We start from the raw sequence: 19,006 nt of genomic DNA, 5'->3' as shown, positions 1-19,006 counted from the left end.
GAACCCAGTGCCTCACCTGCACTAGACAAGTGATCTGTCACTCAACCCTAGCCCTAGAATAACTTTTAATGGATAGCTTGCCTGAATTCCCCTCCCCAGCATTTATTTTTTGTGGATACCATGCTATTTCCAGTCTCTTGGGGGAGAGGTCACTTATTCTGGTTTTACTCCACTGGTTTCTAAGGTCCTTGCATTCATATTAATCAAGGATGGAACCAGGATGACAAGCCTTATAATGTAGTGCTTGACACATAGAAGCCTTTCAATTAAATATTCGTCAAACTGACAATGAGCCAATATCCTGATAAAAGCTTTCAGTTTCCTGGTTTCATATTTGATCATCTCTATCCATTGTTTTTCAAAATGAAATATTTCAACTGAGAGTATATGATAAGAATTCCAGAAGGACATAAAGCCATTGGAAAAATTTACTTCCCAAGAATGCTAATTTTACCTGATAATTTGGGGAAGAAAACAGTTGTACATTTAATCAAAGCAGATATATTTTGGATAAGAATGCAAAGTACAAGTGAATGTTCAGGGTAGAATATGAAGCTGTAAAGAGATAATCTTTGCTCTGGATCCTATTGGTCTATGTCCTGAGCTCAGGAAGGAGATAGGTTCACCATTTGGCTCCTAGGTTACTTTGAACATATTTGAAAGGCACATTAGCAAGCTAGACTTACGGAATTCCCTTCTCTATACTGGCTCGGTGAGACCAGCACACTTGTAGATGAAAGAGTTCCTGTTATTTCTGTTCAGAATAGACATTTCACATTTTTGTTCTGGACCAGAATTCTCTTCTGCACATTTATTCATGTGGGTGTATGTTGGTTTGCCAAGGGAAGGTAAGTTATTGAAGCCTCTATCATAAATGTATTTGTTTATGAAATACTTTGGATTAAAGGCTTCTTTATAAATTTGACTGTATAGTTCAGTCATCCTTTAAATGGGATGAAAACAAGTAACCCTCCCGTATCCTTGCCCAGTTGTTCTCATGGGCGCATGCCAGGACATGGAGGGCAGTGTTGAGGTTTCTGGAGCTGTGTGCTGAGGGGGAGTGCTGATCATTTGGCTTAAGTGGGGGTAGATAGTGTCATCCAGCTGGCTCAATGCATTCTTCTCCCCTGTAGAGATGCAGCCACCCCATGAAGATGATTTTCCTAAAGAGAACACAAATCATCTTAATAGAAATCTTCATGAAGAGCCTCGCCTCCTGAGTCACCATTTAAATATGAACCATCCTGAAGAGCCCAGCCTCTTGAGTCAACCTGTGACTGAGGACATGGGTGTCTTAGAAGTGTCTCAGATCCCAAATACTGAGAAAGTAGACCCAGGGAAAGCTTGCCAATTTTTCTCTACAAAGTAGAGGCATTATCATAATGAAGGCTTTCAAGGATATTTGTTGCCAAAGGTACAAAATAGAGCAGAGAGTGATATAGGTACATGTGAGTTAAAAAAAATCTCTTAAGTGAGAGAAAATCAAGAATAAAGATGACTAGAAATCAAAAATAGGCCAGAGACTGTAACTCACCTAAAAGCAAATGTTTAGCTATGACTAGCTTGTGTAAACCATTTACAACTAAAATATTATTCTTCAAAGGCCTTATGCTCTAAAACTAATTTTCAACCAGACCAACAGCAATAGAAACTCTGGGGGTGGGACCCACAATCTGTGTTTAGCAGGCCTTCCATGAAAGTCTGGCCTGGTACAAGTTAGCTTGAGAATCACTGTTCATAGTCTCATAAATTCTGTGTTTTTTCCCTTTTCTTCTAAATGGAATGTAATATAGCTCAAGTCCTGTTTTGACTTGCTTCCTGGACATGGTAATTAAACTTTTTCAAATGCAGTCAATGGTCCAGATCTTTATACTATATACTTACAGGAAACAGTACAGAAATGCAATCCATTTTAGACTGACCCTTATGAATACTTCATCATAGTGCACAGCATCCAGTGGGAGATGAGAAACAATTTTTTTTAAAAATCCCCAATAATGGCATCAACAGCATTCTACTTTTGTGTTGCTCATTCTCATTTTATCTGTAAATTAGATGATTACTAATTGTTTTATTTTATCCATCCAGTATGGTGCTATGAAGCCATAATTACTGTATTTTGTGTTTTTAAACGTTCTGGTCTGTAAGCATAGCTATAGCATTATCCTGCACCAGTGCAGGGCTTAGCAGCACTGATCCTGACCCCCCCCATCTGCCCACAGAGTGTAGGAGAACTCATAGCAGGGGGGATTCAGTTAATTTGAGAACGAATAACATATCAGTTCTCCAATTTTCCAGAAGACGTTGCATCCATATATGAACACTACTGACTTATCAACTGTGTTTAACTCCATAAGGTTCTGAAAATGAATAACGCACCATTAAGATTTGTTATTTTCATGCTCCAAAACTTTCAAGATTAGGGAACACTTGGCTTACAAAATTAAGCATGAATTATTTCCCTAGCCTTTTAGGTTCCACCACAAAATGATGTCAATCATCTTTATAGGTAAAATCTTCCCAAATGTCATTTAATGTGTCTCAGGTGCTGAGATGCTGAGCCAATGGGCAGACTTCACCAGCAGTCAAATTCATATACCAATAGTGAATGGAGGGCCTGGGGTTGTAGCTCAGTGGTAGAGTGCTTGTCTAACATGTGAGGCACTGGGTTTGATTCTCAGCACTGCATACAAATAAATAAAATAAAGGTCAATCAAAAACTAAAAAAAAATTTAAAAAGTAGGCAAAAGCTTAAAAAAATAGTGGTGAATGGAATCGGCGGACACAACATCTTTTTTTTTTTTTTTTTTTGTATGTGGTGCTGAGGATCGAACCCTGGCCGCATGGCCAGACGAGTGCATTACCGCTTGAGCCACATCCCCAGCCCAACTGGTCCAACTTCTTAATAACTGCATGTTGGACTCCTAGCTGTTTAATCAAACATACTCCAGGCTCATGTAACTCATACTGAAATTCCACACCTACAAGCTCTCACGTCTAACTGGAATTCTACCTCATTCACAGAGCCTCAATGCAGGTCTGTACCCAATTCCCTTTAGTCTCTCTTGGTATTACTGTGTTCTTTTTAAATAGCTGTCATCTGTCCACTCAATAAATAGTTGTTGAGTATCTCTGCCAGGTGCCAGATGCTGTGTTAAGCCTTGGCTCATTCCACCTGTAAATCTGCAAACCAAGACTCCCTCTCTTTCAGCTTTCCTAAAATTTTTAACACAAAGTTTCACCAGCACTAAATCCATGTTTGTTGAATGTGACCCTGTCTATATCTCTCTGGTTTTAAAAATTTTCCTTTAGTAAATATTGTTCTGATAGCAGTTGTATGGCCATGGAAGTAGTGGAGAGTAGACTGGAGATTGTTCATTTTATAATTGAAGGGTCTAACAGCTTTAATTAGGATTTTGAAGTTTTTTTCTCTGTGTTAATTGTCTTTAGGAGAGCCACATATTCCAGGCACTGTGACTCATATATTTAGTGAAACACTCGATGAATATTGAAACTGAAGAGAGACAATTCTTATTCTATAGCATAAAATAAAATAGCCATTTCCCCTTTCAATTTTAGAGCTACTTATAACAGAAGGTACTCCTGTTGATGATGCTGATACAGAAGACCAACTAAAGGAGATAAAGGTGGAAGAGCCACCAGATGCCACCCTTTTGGACAACATGCTTTCCTTGTTATATTCATACTTGCTTTATTTCACTAAGATGGTAAGTTTGACATAGTTTCTTCAATTAGAATGTTGATTATTTATTAGTTTTTAAGTGGCTTCTGGTCATGAAGTGAAGAACTTAAAATGTCTTTATGAAAATGATTCCTGACCCTTTGAGTAGATAGCTCCTAAAACAAAAGCCATAGGGGTGTGGCTTAATGGCTACTTAGTTTAGCATATGAGGAAGATTTGCTGTCTACCAAGGCTGGACATTTGTACACCTGAAAAAACTTGGTTCTTCCCCTCAGAACCTTTCGTTCTTGAAACACAGTAAGATAATGGCAGAAAGAGAGATATTTATTTGATGGTTGAACATTATTGTCCATAAATGCATTTATTATGGTTGGAAGGGTGATCAATAAGGTCAGAAAGTAGTTGAGATGTGTTTGAAGCACAGGCAAAGGGCAAACAGGAGTGTGTCATGTGGTTTGTTGTTGATTAGACAGGCTGGGGTGGAGGATGGTGGGGGAAGCTGGCAGTCAGAAGAAATGTGTTCAGAGAAATGGAAACATGAAGAAAAAGATATTTGGGGAGGCCAGGAAAATGTGAATAGTTGGTGTTGTATAACGTGTGAAGTTGGAGGGGGATGGTCTGTTGGAGAGGCCAGCAAATCTTAAAGGAAGTCATGAGCCAAAGTAGCATTAGACCATTAATAGTGGGGATCCTTAGAAAGTTTTAAGAATGAAAGGAATTAGGTTAGATCTGTTTCTTAGAAAGAGTCACTTAAGGCTGACCTTTCTAAAGAAAATCATGATCCAAACAAGACATTTAATCTGTCTAGAAGCTTATCTAAGCATTTTAGGACTTACCTCCCCCTCATGGTATTTGTTGATGTTGGACTTTTAGAGTTTAATTATAGGAATGAGAAAGCTTTTAGAGCTTGGAGGATAAGATGGTCCTAGGGCCATTGTGACAGTAATCCGTCTCAACTGAAGTTGTTTCCTGTAGGTTGTGTTATTTCAAGACTTGTGTAAGAAAAATGATGTTGTTGTTTTCCTTGTAAAATGTATAGATTTTGAAGCCAGGTAGATCTGGTTTCAAATCCCAAGGTTATCATTTAGAAGTTTGGGCAGATAACTAAACTTTTGAATATCAGATTCCCCATCTGAAAAATGTAGATAATGCTTACTCCAATCATAAGAATTAAATGATTTGACAAGGTAAAGTGTCTGGTGAGATGTCTGGCATTTTGTAGGGTTTTACCCCCACGAACCCCTAATTCTCATGTAGGCAGTCAGACGTGGTATAAAGACAATGAATACCTGGGGAGGAAAGACCACCAGGGTGGAAAAGATGTGATGGGGAGAAATGAATCATTTTTCAGTTGGCTCCATGTTTGTTCATGGTGGTGGCAGCCACCTGGGTAAGGAGTATGTACAAGCCAGGCAGTTAGAATAATGATATTTCCAGTGATTAAAGCCCAGTCTTCCACAGTCATAATTTGATTATCAGAATGAATCAACATCACTTGGAAAGTTTACAGCCTCACGATATGGGAAGGATTCCTTTATTCATATTTTTAGGTATGCACAGAGCACTCCTCTAGGTCTAGGTCGGGGTACACGAATGTGGTGCAGGTATGGTCAGTGATTTTGTGGTGATAGGTAAGACATTTACGTGAGTGGCAAAGAAGAGGCACAATGTTACGAGACTGATTTGAAAGGAGCCTTCAAAAAGGCATTTTGATGGCCCAGTATGTACAGGACATTGTGCGAGGACTAAAAGAGTCTAACAGGTATAAGGCATGATTGTGACTTTTGAAAGCCTTAAGAAAAGGACTTAACAAATATATGCAAAAATTATGAACAAGTCAATGTAAAATCTTAAACAAGTAGTATGATATCTGATAGGACTGGAGAGTAATAGGCTCTGATGTGTTTGGGAGTTGTGCACCAATCAGATTCATTGATCAATGGAATCTTAGTAGAATCTTAGTGTTAAAAGAAACCTTGGAAGGCTGTTAGTCTAGTTTCTCACTCATTGGTGTAATTTTCTTTACTGTGGCCCTGACGAGTAATTATGAGGCCTGTACACCAGTATTTCCTAGCATGAGTCACTCTCTTACAAGGCTATATGTTCTTCTGTTGTCTAGTTCATCCTTGTATTGACTCCAAATTTTCCTCCACATGATTTCCTCTATAAAATTGAATTCTTTTCTACATAGAACTCCTTTAAATATTTGAAGTTATATCTTAATTTAAAAATTATTTTTAGTATTTTTATCATGGAAACTTTCAAATAAGAGCAGAGAGAATAGTAGGGGACTATAGGTAACCATAACATATTGTACATTTCAGAATACTAGAAGAAAAGATTGTGAAAGTTTTACCATAAATGATGTTTGAGGAGGTAGATATATTTAACCTGATTTAAACGTTACATAGTGTATACATGCATCAAAATGTCATGTTACCTACTTCAATAATTAAAATGTTTATTTCTATGTACTAATTAAAAAATAAATTTAATTAGAAAAGCTTTAAAGAAAAGCATAGAGAATAGTATAATGAACCCATGGGCCATCACCCAACTTAACAGTAATTCCTTGATAGCCAATATCAGTGAGTTTTTTTTTAAATTTGTTCTAATTGGTTATACATGATAGCAGAATGCATTTCGATTCATTGTACATAAATGGAACAAAACTTTTTCTAGTTGTACACAACACGTGTAGTAGTCCTACATGTACCTCGGGTAATGAAGTTCATCTCATTCCACCATCTTTCCTATCCCTATGCCCTCTCGCCTTTCCTACCTCCCCTTTGCCCAAAGTTCCTCCATTCTTTCCATGCCCCTTGCCACCCACCTCACCCCCATTATGGGTCAGCATCCACTTTCAGAGAGAACATACAGTTTTTGGTTTTTGGGATTGGCTTACTTCCCTTAGCCTGATATTCCCATTCACCCGCAGATGCCATAATTTTTTTCTCTTTTAATGCTATAAGTAACATTTCATTTTGTATATGTACCACAGTTTCTTTATCCATTCATCTGTTGAAGGGTTGTTTCCACAAAACTATGGAATGTTTCACAAATGTGGGTGTCATCCTTTCTCAGGGACCATGCTAATTTTTTCTGTATTGTCCCAATTTTAGTATATGTGCTGCCAAAGCAATCACACTCTGAGTTTTAACAAATGTAGATACCCATGTAAAAACTACCATAATCAAGATATAGAACAGTTTTTTCACTAGAAAAGGGGTTTCCCTGGGATCCTTCTCAGTGAGTTCCTTCACCACCTGTTCCAGGCAACCACTGATAACTTTTTTTTAAACTATAGATTCATTTTTCCTACAGTACTATTTCATATATATGCCCCTATAAGTGGACTCATATCTAGGAGTGCAATTGCCTCCTATGTTTAATGTATGTTTTTATCTTATGTGATACTGTCAAGCCATGCTAATAAATGACCACAATCATTTTATACTTCCACCAGCAATTTAGGAGACTTCCACTTGACTTCATCTTCACTAGCACTTGGGCCATTCTAGTGGGTATGTCTTTGTGAGTTTATTTCCTGATAATTAATGATATTGAGTGAACTTTTTTTTTTGAGATAGGGTCTCACTAACTTGCTTAGGCTCTTGATAAGTTGCCAGCCTCAAACTTGGGATCCTCCTACCTACACCTTCTGAGCTGCTGGGATTACAGACATGTGCCATCATGCCTGGATCAAATACTTCTTCATGAGCTGGTTGACCATACTGTTTTTGTATGTCAACTCTATCTGGTTAGCTGGAATCCAGACTTCTCCCAGCTCAGTGCCAACTGTGGGATTGGTTAGCTTATAGTTGTTCTTGGCCCTTGCAGGTACTGCTTAGAATGTAGCCCCAAACTGAAGACCACCTCCATGCAGATTTCTGGAACTCTTTTTCTTTGTGGCTCCCATCTTTCTGGTAGTTTTCTCTACATGTTTTGGCTGCTTAATCTCCTGGAACTCTGGTCTCTTTCTCCTCAGTGAGACTGTTAGGCCCCATTTGGGTTCCCCTTCCCAAACTGAGGTCTAGAGGGTGCCTGAAGGTAGAATGCTCACCTATTTGTTCTCCTGCTCTTAGGGGTGACAGTTGCATGTTCCTTGTGGCTTTCTATCTGAAAAATAGCTCTTTAAAATATATATTTTGACTGGGCATGGTGGCACATGCCTTAATATCCTAGTGGCTCGGGAGGCTGAGAGAGAATCATGAGTTCAAAGCCAGCCTTAGCAAAAGTGAGGTTCTAAGTAACTCAGTGAGACCCTGTCTCTAAATAAAATACAAAATGGGGCTGAGACTGGGGATGTGGCTCAGTGATCAAGTGCTCTTGAGTTCAATCCCTGGTACCAAAAAAAAACTATATATATATATATATATATATATATATATATATATTCCAACTATCTGGTATCTATTGATTTCTCCTTTTGTTGTAACTTTTTGCAATAATTGAAAAAAATATGTTTGTGGGACTTCTAGGATATATTGTAGTTTTGGTGAATAAATGACATTCCCCTGGTACAACAATTTAACCTGTTTTCTCTATTGCCTTTTTTTTTTTTTTGGTGGTGCTGGGATTGAACCTCGGGCTGCATGCATTCTAGGCAAGTGCTGAGCTAACAACCTCAGCTTCTCTCTGTTGCTTTATATTTCTTGGAAATTCGTAGTCAGGTTTAGGTTCAATTCTTTTTCTTATGAAAACTTAATAGGAAATATTGCATTGACATATGCATATCCTCTCCTTTGATGTTGACTACTAGTCAACAGTGATGTTGGTGAGATTTGCTAATATATTATAGGTTGCAAAATATCAATGGTCTGAGTTGCTGGATTTTTCTTTCTTCATTTAAAGGATGGGATGCCTACACAAATAAAAATTTGATTATTCTTTTTTTTTGGCGGCGGGGGTATTGGGAATTAAACTCAGGGGCATTTGGCTAGTGAGCCATATCCCCAGCCCTATTTTGTATTTTATTTATATACAGTGTTTCACTGAGTTGCTTAGCAATTCCCTTTTGCTGAGGCTGACTTTGAACTTGCTATCCTCCCTCCTCAGCCTCGCTAGCTACTGGGATTACAAGTGTGTCCCACGGCGCCTGGCTATGATTGATTATTCTTTACACAGATATTTGGTTTGTAGAGTTAAGGCAGGAGATAAATATTTGATTCCTTTTCTTTATTTAAACACTTTTCAGAATAGTAAGGTATTTTTCTAGCTTATCAAATGATACCCAAAGGGGCTTGAAATCTTTTTATTGTTTCATTGTTTTTATTTGTTGCCATAAAATTAATTAGTTCTTTCATATATTTAAGTTTTTGTCTTAGATGAATTTTTTAAATTATAAAAACCAGGTTATCTAAGAGAAAAGAATGATCCAGAGGGATTCTAGCCAGGTGTTAGACAACGTGATGATATAGGGCCTGTTACAAACTAGAAAATTTAAAGTATGCTCAATTTAAAGTATTTAGATTCAGGCTGGGGTTGTGGTTCAGTGGTAGAGCGCTTGCCTAGCATGCATGAGGCACAGGGTTAGGGTTAGGGTTAGGGTTAGGGTTAAATTTAGGGTTATGGTCAGGGTTAGGGTTAGGGTTAGGGGTTCGATCCTTAGCACCATATAAAAACAAAATAATGTGTCCACCTGAAACTAAAGATACATAAATAAATTTTTTAAAAAAGTATTTAGATTCATTATACTTGAAAACACTGCAAGTGAACAAAAAATATGAGACTGTCAGTATCCTTTCTCTTGAAGAAACTATTGGAAAATATTGAGGAGGTGGATTTTTGATGAGGAGGTTGGTTTAGAATTGCCATGATTCTTTGTGACTGTTTTGTTATAAATTTAAGGTTTCCCATTTCTTCTAATTTGTCTGTTTCAGCTGTTTACTACATTGCCTGATGAGTATCAACCTGGGCCTGATTTTTATGGACTACCATGGGAGCCTGTAGTTTTCACTGTTTTCTTTGGATTGGTATCCTTTGTCATTTTCTTTTGGAGAACTGTTCTTGTTGTGAGTAAATTAACTTACTTATACCTTAGCACATAAGCACAAGGATTATTTTATATAGTCACTCCCCCTCCTCTTTTTTCCTTTTCAGTTGCTAAAACACAAATTAGTGGTTTAAGTCAAACTAACCTTATAAAATAATTTAGTGTGGGTGCAGTTGGTAGAACTGGTAATTCTTACAGCCATCCTGACCAGTAGTTTCATACGTATCAGAAGTCTTTAAAAGTGGTATAAAAGATGGTATAGGTTAGATAAATATCCTTTTATGTAGCATATATGTCTAGTAATCTATATTAAAGAAATAACTATGCTTTGAAGGTTTTGGTAATGTTTTTCAGTGGAACAGTGTATTAGATTGAAGACTTAGCACAACATAATTCATTTAGGGGATATTGTATGTTCGCTTAATGGAATAGTAGGCAGATTTATCTATTTCAAAGCTTTGAGGTACAGAAAATGCTCACAATTAAATATGAAGTGGAAAAAAAAGCAGAAACTAAGATTTAAATGTTGATGAACTGTATGTTAATATAAACACATATAAACAGGGGGAAATGCTACAAAGAAATACAGTAAAATGAGAAAAAGGAGATAAGATAATTTTTCCAGTCTTTTATATATATTTTTTCCAGATTTTATGATTTGATCATATGTTCAGAAAATACCTTTTTATTTGGAAGTATAGATTATGTGTTGTCCAAAAATCCATTAAATGTTTTGTTCATTAAGTCTTTTTTTTCTGAGCAGAATTAGTCTATCTCTGTGTATGTGTGTACATATATGTATAAGCGTATATATATAAGCTTATACATACATATGTTTGTACCGTAGGTCATTCTGTTTCATAGTTATTTAACATAATTCGAAGAAAATTATTTTAGGTAAATGGACTTTGCATATGAAAAGCCTAACAGTTAAAGAGGCCAAAAGCATTGGATACAAATCTTTTCAAATCTGAGTGTTCTTTTTCTGATTTCTTAACTATATCAGACATATCATTGTTAAGATAAGTTTCCTCTCCTTGTACAATTGAGTGTAAAATCTCTTAAAAAGCATTCCCTTCTTAAATAGAAGAATCGTTTGCCTGGATTCCTGTGAGGAATTTTCACAGTTCAATCTCATTGAACTTTTTCTCAGCTAAAAGGAAAAAGGAAATAAAGAGAAGGGAAAAACATGAAAACACTTTATATTTCTCTTTTGTTTCTTTCATTTCAAGAACCCCAGTACCTGTTTATCTTTTCACTAGGTTATGTGGGATCTGGTTCCTAGCTATTGCTCCTCAGTTTCAGCATTTGACTTTGGAGCTTTAGTCTCTTCCTTAGATGACTGCTTTTATGCTACTTTCCATTTTCTTCTGTTGTCATTTTGAGTAAAAGGTTAGCAAGGCTATGACATTAAAGAAATGCCATTTCTTTCTGTGTTGGAGTTTTCTGAATGCAATTTCCTATTACAAAGATCCCATGGATGATCCATGGACACATCTGAGTATCCCATCACCATTTATAACATTTGAAAGGACAAGTATATGCTAAGTTACAAAGAAATTTAATGATGTTTTTTAAAAAATTTCTGCTAGGTTTTATTATCAGGCAGTTTATTGCTGTCTTTAGGAAATGATTGTTTTTGTCCTTTCCAGAATATGTTAATTGTCATTTCTCTTATTGCTTGTGCATTTTCTTCTAGCAGTCTTCCCTTTCAGATTTCTTGCTATATATTTAGTGGTTTGTAGAAATAAGATGATGTAGCCTATTAGTTTCTAAATTCAGCCAATAGCCAAATTTAAATTGGAGTTCTAAGATGTTTTCTGGTGAGTGAAAGTGGCATATCTTAGTACAAAGATTATGCCTTAATATCTTTTCCTCAGATTCCTTTTGAATAGTCATTGTTTCTAGACTTTATCCTGGTTATTTAGAATTCTCAAGTAAATGATTTTGAGTACACACACACACACACATCTTTACTGTGAAATAAGGTACATATCTTAGTGTTTTTATGTCAGAGCCTATTTATGAAATATAACTACCAATTATATTTAAAATGCTTGTTAACCTTTACTTATTTTTAATCCTATGAATTTATTATTCTGAACCAGAATGTTATTAAATTCTCACTTGGTTATGATTCTGACTGTTGTTTTAGGAATGCTGTTTCTATTGAGCAGATGTTTGACATCAAATTTAATCTTTTTTCTCTCTTCTAGGTAAAAGATAGAGTATATCAAGGTAAATTTTTAGGTTTCTTAAACTTCTATTGTATTGGTGTTTGATGTGTGTTTTATGTATGTTAGAAGTAGATACAGTGACTTTTAATGTCTATTACTTTTTTACCTCCTGAAAATTTTACTATTCCTAGATTGCTAGCATGGATAACTGAGTAGATGATGATGGTTACAACTCTGAGATAGGCGATAAAGAGGAGGAACAAATTGTGGATAGGGAGATGATAAGTTTTAATTTGGGGCAGATTAACTTTGAATATTGATGTAATGCAGATGTATTACATTTGAAGAGTATTTCTATGCTAATGATTTAATCATGCATTAAGTAATTGAGTAGATAATTTAAAGAATTGTAATGTGAATCAGTATGCTTTCATTTCTGTTTTTCTTTGCAAAGAATTAAATGATTCCATTTTCTGAAAAGAAAGTGTTTTGAGAAGGGAGGAATATCAAGCTACAACACTTTACTGTATTTCCCATCTGTGAAATAAGCTTAAATTGAAATATCATTTTGGATGGAAGGGGTACCTGGGATTGAACTCTGGGGCACTCTACTGAGCCACATCCCCAACCCCCTATATTTAGAGACCAAGTCTCACTTAGTTGCTTAGTGTCTCACTCTTGCTGAGGCTGGCTTTGAACTTGGGATCCTTCTAGCTCAGCCTCCTGAGCCACTGGGATTACAGGTGTGCACCACCGCACCCAGCAAAATATCATTGTTCTTATATTTTTCTTAAATTTTAATAATTTTATACTCTTATTGCTAATAAGCATAGATTGCTTTTTAAAAGCATAATAGTTATGGTAAGAAGTATTTCCTCATAGTACCATATAACATGTCTTTGCTTTTAGTAGATTGGGTAATTGAATTTCATTTAGTGATTGTAATAATCTTGTGTATTTCCCCCTTTTAGTCACTGAACAGCAAATTGCCCAAAAGATAATCAATTTCATGAAAGAAGATGAAGAACTGATACAGAAATTTTCAAAGTATGAACAGAAGGTATAATTATTTTTTTGTTTCTTTCTCCCTTGGTTCTAGCTTGAATCATTTCTACCTGTTTTAATTTAAAAATCATATTTTAAAATTTTTATTTCATTATTTCCTACAAATCATCCAAATTCTAAGCAGTCATATGTATTAAGTACTGCTTTCTTCTGGAAAGGGTCACTTGTCTGGAAGTAACTTGTATAGTAGCACTATAATTTCTGTATCTTAATTCTGAATGCTTTATTTACATAGATGAAGGAATCAGAGAAACAGATCCAAGAAACCATAAAACAAAATATGATTCTTTCTGATGAAGCAACTAAATATAAGGTAAAAATCCCTTCTTTGGGGGGAATTACATTCTAAACTCAAAAGTAAATGTAATGAGTGAGTAATCTTGACACCTTTTTTCCCAGGATAAAATAAAGCTTCTTGAAAAAGCTAAAGAATTTCTGGATGAGAGAGCTAAAAGTCTTCATGTTATGTTAGAATCTGAAAGAGAACAGAATGCTAAGAATCACGACTTGGTAAGAGTTTTGCTGCTAAGTGTTGCTTTAATTTGGCTTTTGAAATATTTTGTAAAATTGGTTAAGTTGAACTTAGTCCAGCTGTTAACTAAAGTAAGATTAGGAGTCAAGGAAGTTGAACCCACGTCTGTGCCCATTTTGTGGAACTTTTAAGTACTGATACAACAAATGATTTTTATGGGCCTAGGAAATATTTTTATTCTCAACCTTGGATAATTTTTATATTGCTTTGCTCTGCCCTTGGAAACATGCAGATCAACTAAAAAACTATTGTCCAATTGAACAGTATTTGTTTACTTTTTACTTGAAAGAGTAATGAATTAATCAACTTTCTGTACTTAAAAAAATTTACTTACATATTTCATTTTCAATTTCTATAAGTTTCTGTAATTACATAAAAGTTGCAAAAGATAGTAGAGAGTGTGTTCTGAAATATCCTACCCCCAAGTAAGCTTGATCACCTAGCTGAGGTAGTATTTATCAGATTTCTTCACTGTAAAAATTCTTTCCAATCCTTTTTATATTATATCCTTTGGAAGTTACCATGCACAGCCCACAGTTAAAGTATGAAGAGTTATGAGCTCAGGATGCAGCTCATGGTAGAGCACTTGCCTAGCATGCATGAGGCCCAGGATTCAATCCCAGGCATTGCAAACAAAGATTGGGGAGTTATGTCCACTTCCTTAAGGAGCGAATATCTTTATAAATTTTTGGGAATTCTTCTGTATGTGAGATTAGTCTATACTCCCTTAAATTTTATCATTTTTTACTTCAGATAAGAAAATTTTAAAAATGATCTTGGGAAATTTTTTTCTCTATCACTAGAAAAAAAAAATTACTAATTTGAACTGGTTTATTTGAAAACAGTAATTAATTAATTTTCTATGCTTTAAAACATTTTATTATTGCATTATGATTTTCTATACTTTGACCTTTTTTTCTGGTTATCTCATAAACAGTAAGGTTGTGGATGCCATGAAATATTTATGACTTCATTTTCCCTCATCTCTTTCAGTTCTTGATTTTTTGCTTAGTCCAAAGCTGAATCCCCTGCATTTACCTGAAATGTAATGGGATGGCTTGACAAATATTTTGTTGTGTTTATCTTTTTTAGTATATATATATATGTGTGTACACACACACACATACACACACACACACACACACACACACACACACACACACACACACACACATATCACTATTTCTACTGAAATCCTAATGCATATTTTGTGTTCTGTTTTCACCTGGCAGATAATGGAAAATAAGAAATCTATAGAGAAGCTTGAAGATGTCATTTCAGTGAATACTTCTGAATTTTCAGAGGTAAAGCTGCCAACTCTTGCTAATGGGATAGTTGGAATAATAGGATATTAATATTACATCTTAGTTTTGTTGCAGACCAAAAATTTGAAGTGTGCTAAAATGTGCAAAAAATGAGAACTATATGATGTCTGGTTTGGGAAAGTATAACTTTGTTTTTTCTTTTGAATTAATTCACTAACTCTAGTGTTTTGCATTAGCTTCAAATTGTCTTTAATGAAGCTAAGCTTCGTGAAGAGAAGGTGAAGTTGGAATGCTGTCAGCTTCAGAAAGAAAATACCATACTTAAGAAGACGAAAGAGCAGGTAAAGAAAATTTGATGTCATACATAATGTAAACTAGAGAAGTGAATGTCATTATTTTGTATCTTTCTTGGATCTGTTTCTGAGGTAAGGAATATTCATGTAGGACCTTTTCTAGATATGCAAAGTTTAAACATACTCCCTAAATTGAGTGCATATATATGTTCTCCATCTGTTTTGGATTTTTGGATTATTGCTTTTCCTATCAAATGTCAATCCTGCTGGAGGTAAATTATTTGAATTGGCAGCAATTTTCTGGGGAATGCAATAAACAGGGTCAACTTCCTGAGAGCTCTGATGTTCTTACTGCAGCTGTGAGAGTTGGGGCCACTCTGCCCTCTTCCTTAACCAAGGTCTCAACCTCCTCGATTGAGGCAGGCCACCGAGGAGTATGGTTCTCTATTTCTTTGTCTAAGTCTTGTAGTCCTGTTGTATCCAGTGCATAAATCCCTCCCTAACCCATAGGAATTCATGTATTTTGACTTTTCAGTTGCAGCAGGAAGTCAAAGACTGGTGTACATCACACGCTGAGCTCAATGAACACATCAAATCATTTGAGAAGTCCCAGAAAGATTTACTTGTATTTCTTAATCACAAAGATGATACTATTAATGTAAGTTTATACTCCAAATACATGTTTCATCTCATGATTTCTCCTGAAATCTTCTGAATTAAAATCGAGAGTCTTCCAACCTTTTGCTTCTTTTTAGGCTTTGACTCATTATATCACACAGTTGATCGGTTACAATGTGAATCTGAATCTGAGGATCAAAATAGAGAAGATGAGTCAGATGAATTAACCAACGGAGAGGTAGCAGGTAAGATCAGTCTCAGGGAGGTTGAATCCTTTTTTTGCTTTCCTGTCTTTAATTAAGTATTTATACAGATGCCACTTTTCAGCTGGCTGATTTTCTTCTTAAGCTTCAGGGTTGTAGACACATATCACTGGATCTATAGATATGTCTGTTGCATTGGCAGAGGTGGGTTGCTGGGGTATAATGTAGCAATAGGCATGTGAAGAACACTGACTTTTTCTATCCCATTGAAAATTAGTAAGTACACTGCAGCTACAATAGTCACATCCTGTACAATACTTAGAGTATTGAACATTGTACAGTAAGAGAAATTTATTTCTTAACTTATGCAGATGATAGTTGATTTTGATACTCATCATCTCTATGGGTCTGTGGTTTTAAGGTCCACAGTCAGTCTTAAGAGTCTGGAGGTAGTTGGAACCATAAACTAAGGCTGTGAGAACAGAGGCTAGAGACTATCAGAAAGCTAGAGAGAGGGAGTGTAACAGTGTTTACTGATGAGGAAAATATTTCCAGATGTTTTCTCCCAAGTTGGATATTGCTTACATAGCAAGTATTTCAAACCACACCTGGTAGTAGATTCAGGGAAAAAATAGAGGATTGAATCTTTCTAAATAAGACACTTACTTGCCCAGGTGAAAATAGATCTGAGAGAGAAGAAAAGCTTTTATCTTACAAGAATAGCATAGATAACATTTTTAGTTGTGCAAACTAGAAATTCACCTTTTTTTGTTTTGTTTTTAAGACAGACACAGTACTTTTATTTATTTTTATGCTGAGGATCAAACTCAGTGCCTCACACATGCTAGGTGAGCACTCTACCACTGAGCCACAATCCCAGCCTGAAATTCACCTCTCTCTCTCTCTTTTTTTTTTTAAATCTAAGCTTGCAATTCTCTTAAAAGTCATTAGTCTAATCAGTTTAGTTATTTAATTGATTTTTTTTTCTTCTGATGATGAACACAATCATTATTTAGTTTGGGGAAGTTAGGAGAATATAGAGTTAAAAGTAAGGAAAGAAAAAGCTAAAGTCTTTTGTTTTTTAGGTGATCGGAACGAGAAGATCAAAGATCAAATTAAGCAGATGATGGATGTCTCTCGGGTATAGTTCTTTGTAAGAGTCCCATAGTGCCTGTGAATTCTTCCTGTGCCTCACTTTTAAGAATACCTCTCTTTTCTGCAATTTTTAGACACAAACTACAATATCAGTAGTTGAAGAGGATCTAAAACTTTTACTACTTATGCTAAGAGCCTCGATGTCCACAAAATCTAATCTAGAAGGTGGGTTCTTCTTGAGAAGAAATTGCCATGTTGGAAAGACTTAAAATTTTATTGGAAAGATAAAGAATGGCTTCTTGCTTTCATGCTTCTTACTTTTCTTGGCACTACTCCCTCAAACAAGTTCTTAAGTTCTTGTACACATATAGAGATAAGCTGTTTTATCCTTTACAGACCAAATAAAGAAATTAGAAGGTGACTGCAATTCACTACAGTCTTCTAAAGTTGGACTGGAAGAGGAATGCAAAACTCTAAGGCAGAAAGTGGAGATTTTAAATGTACTCTACCAGAAAAATGAGATGGCACTACAAAAGTAAGATTTTTCATTGTTTGTTATTGTTATCACTGTGTGAACTAATAGATAATTTTATCTTTTCTTAAGATTATTTACAACTTCTTCTAGTTGCAATAAGTAGAGATTTGTCTTTTTTCCTTTGTGTTTTGTTTCCTATAAGTTGCATTTTTCTTTCCATCGTCAGTCTTAAGAGTCCTGAGGTAGTTGGAACCATAAACTAAGGCTGTGAGGACATCGTAATCAATTGTCAAATTCATATGAAGGCAAGAAGTGGTAAAATGCTATTAACAGTCACTGATGTGGAAATACCTCTCAAAGTTCTAGACCCTTTCTATGATCCCCCTATTTATTTTAATTACCTTTCATTGTGATCAGTTATGTTCTAATTTTTTGAACTTGTATCTCTAACTCTGGACCTTTAAAAATACTGAGTGATTTGGAATGACATGTTTTAGTAGAATAAAAACTTCAAAAAGGAATAATATTTACTTATTGATGGTACAAGTTTTGGACTTGAATATCTCAGATGTTCACACAAAATTGAACTGTGGCAAGGACCTTAGGAGTTATGATTACAGAAGAACTTGTTTGTAGAATATATTTATATATTAATCTTCTTAGTGTGGAGCTAGTTATTTTTTGAAAGTTCATTTGAAGTTTTTAATCCACAAAAATACTTGGATTCTCTAAAAATAGGTTGTGTCAGATTTTATTTGTTTGCACCTGATTTTACTCTTCGGTATATATATATATATATATATATATATATATATATATATATATATATAATCTTGTAAAGCAAAAACAGACCTTCTTACAGACCTAACTATTTTTAGGTATTTTGACTTCTGTTGCCTAATTAATGCATTAAATATTGAAACCTTTCCATTAACTTTTCTAAAATTCTGTGATCTCCAAGCGACCTTTTTAGAATCTCAAATTTTTGTTCAGGCCAGTTCTAAATTCCTGGCCTGTTTCAAATAAACATTTCTCATTTTATCACTTTTTTTTAAAAGAACACTTGTTTTCTCTGTCACTACTAGTAATCTGAATGACCTAAATGGCAATTAATTTTTTTGTAATGCAGTTAAATTGTAGCACTATTTTTCTCAACTCCTCCAAAATTCATTCAGTCATCATCTGTGGTTTTTACTCTTTTTACTCATCCCCAGGTACTATGTTAGTTCATGCCTCTGTCATCTTTTCTGTTTCTAACCTAGATCATCTGTCTTCATTCTCCATTTTTTATATTTGTATATAACTTATTTCAAATTCTTAGTAGTTTTCTCTATAGCCGCTTGAGTGGACTTTCTAAAATATAAGTCTATCCATGTCAATATGTGCCTGTGGTTTATGAAGAATTTGCTTTCTATTTGATGACCTGTTCTTTTTTTCTTCCTTGTATCTTTTTAATAGTTTAAATATTTTTAATTATTTTCCTCATCCCCTGTATAAGCTTGATGTAATCATAAATTATAATGGAATTATAATTATATAATTATAATTTTATTCATCTTCTCATAATTTAAAGGCCATGGTATAT

At 35.1% G+C, this 19,006-nt stretch overlaps 1 non-coding gene and 1 pseudogene across 1 annotated transcript; one reads left to right on the top strand and one right to left on the bottom strand.

The window, feature by feature from the left end:
- Positions 1 to 19,006, top strand: part of LOC143388669 (transport and Golgi organization protein 1 homolog) — a 39,351-nt pseudogene that overhangs the window by 11,117 nt on the left and 9,228 nt on the right.
- LOC143640363 (U6 spliceosomal RNA) lies at positions 6,743 to 6,849 on the bottom strand. The gene has a single exon (XR_013154918.1). It is a non-coding gene; the product is annotated as a U6 spliceosomal RNA (small nuclear RNA).

This window comes from Callospermophilus lateralis, unplaced genomic scaffold (genome assembly GCF_048772815.1).
Source record: "Callospermophilus lateralis isolate mCalLat2 unplaced genomic scaffold, mCalLat2.hap1 Scaffold_196, whole genome shotgun sequence".
Lineage (NCBI taxonomy): Eukaryota > Metazoa > Chordata > Mammalia > Rodentia > Sciuridae > Callospermophilus > Callospermophilus lateralis.
This window is presented reverse-complemented; position numbering and strand designations above follow the sequence as displayed.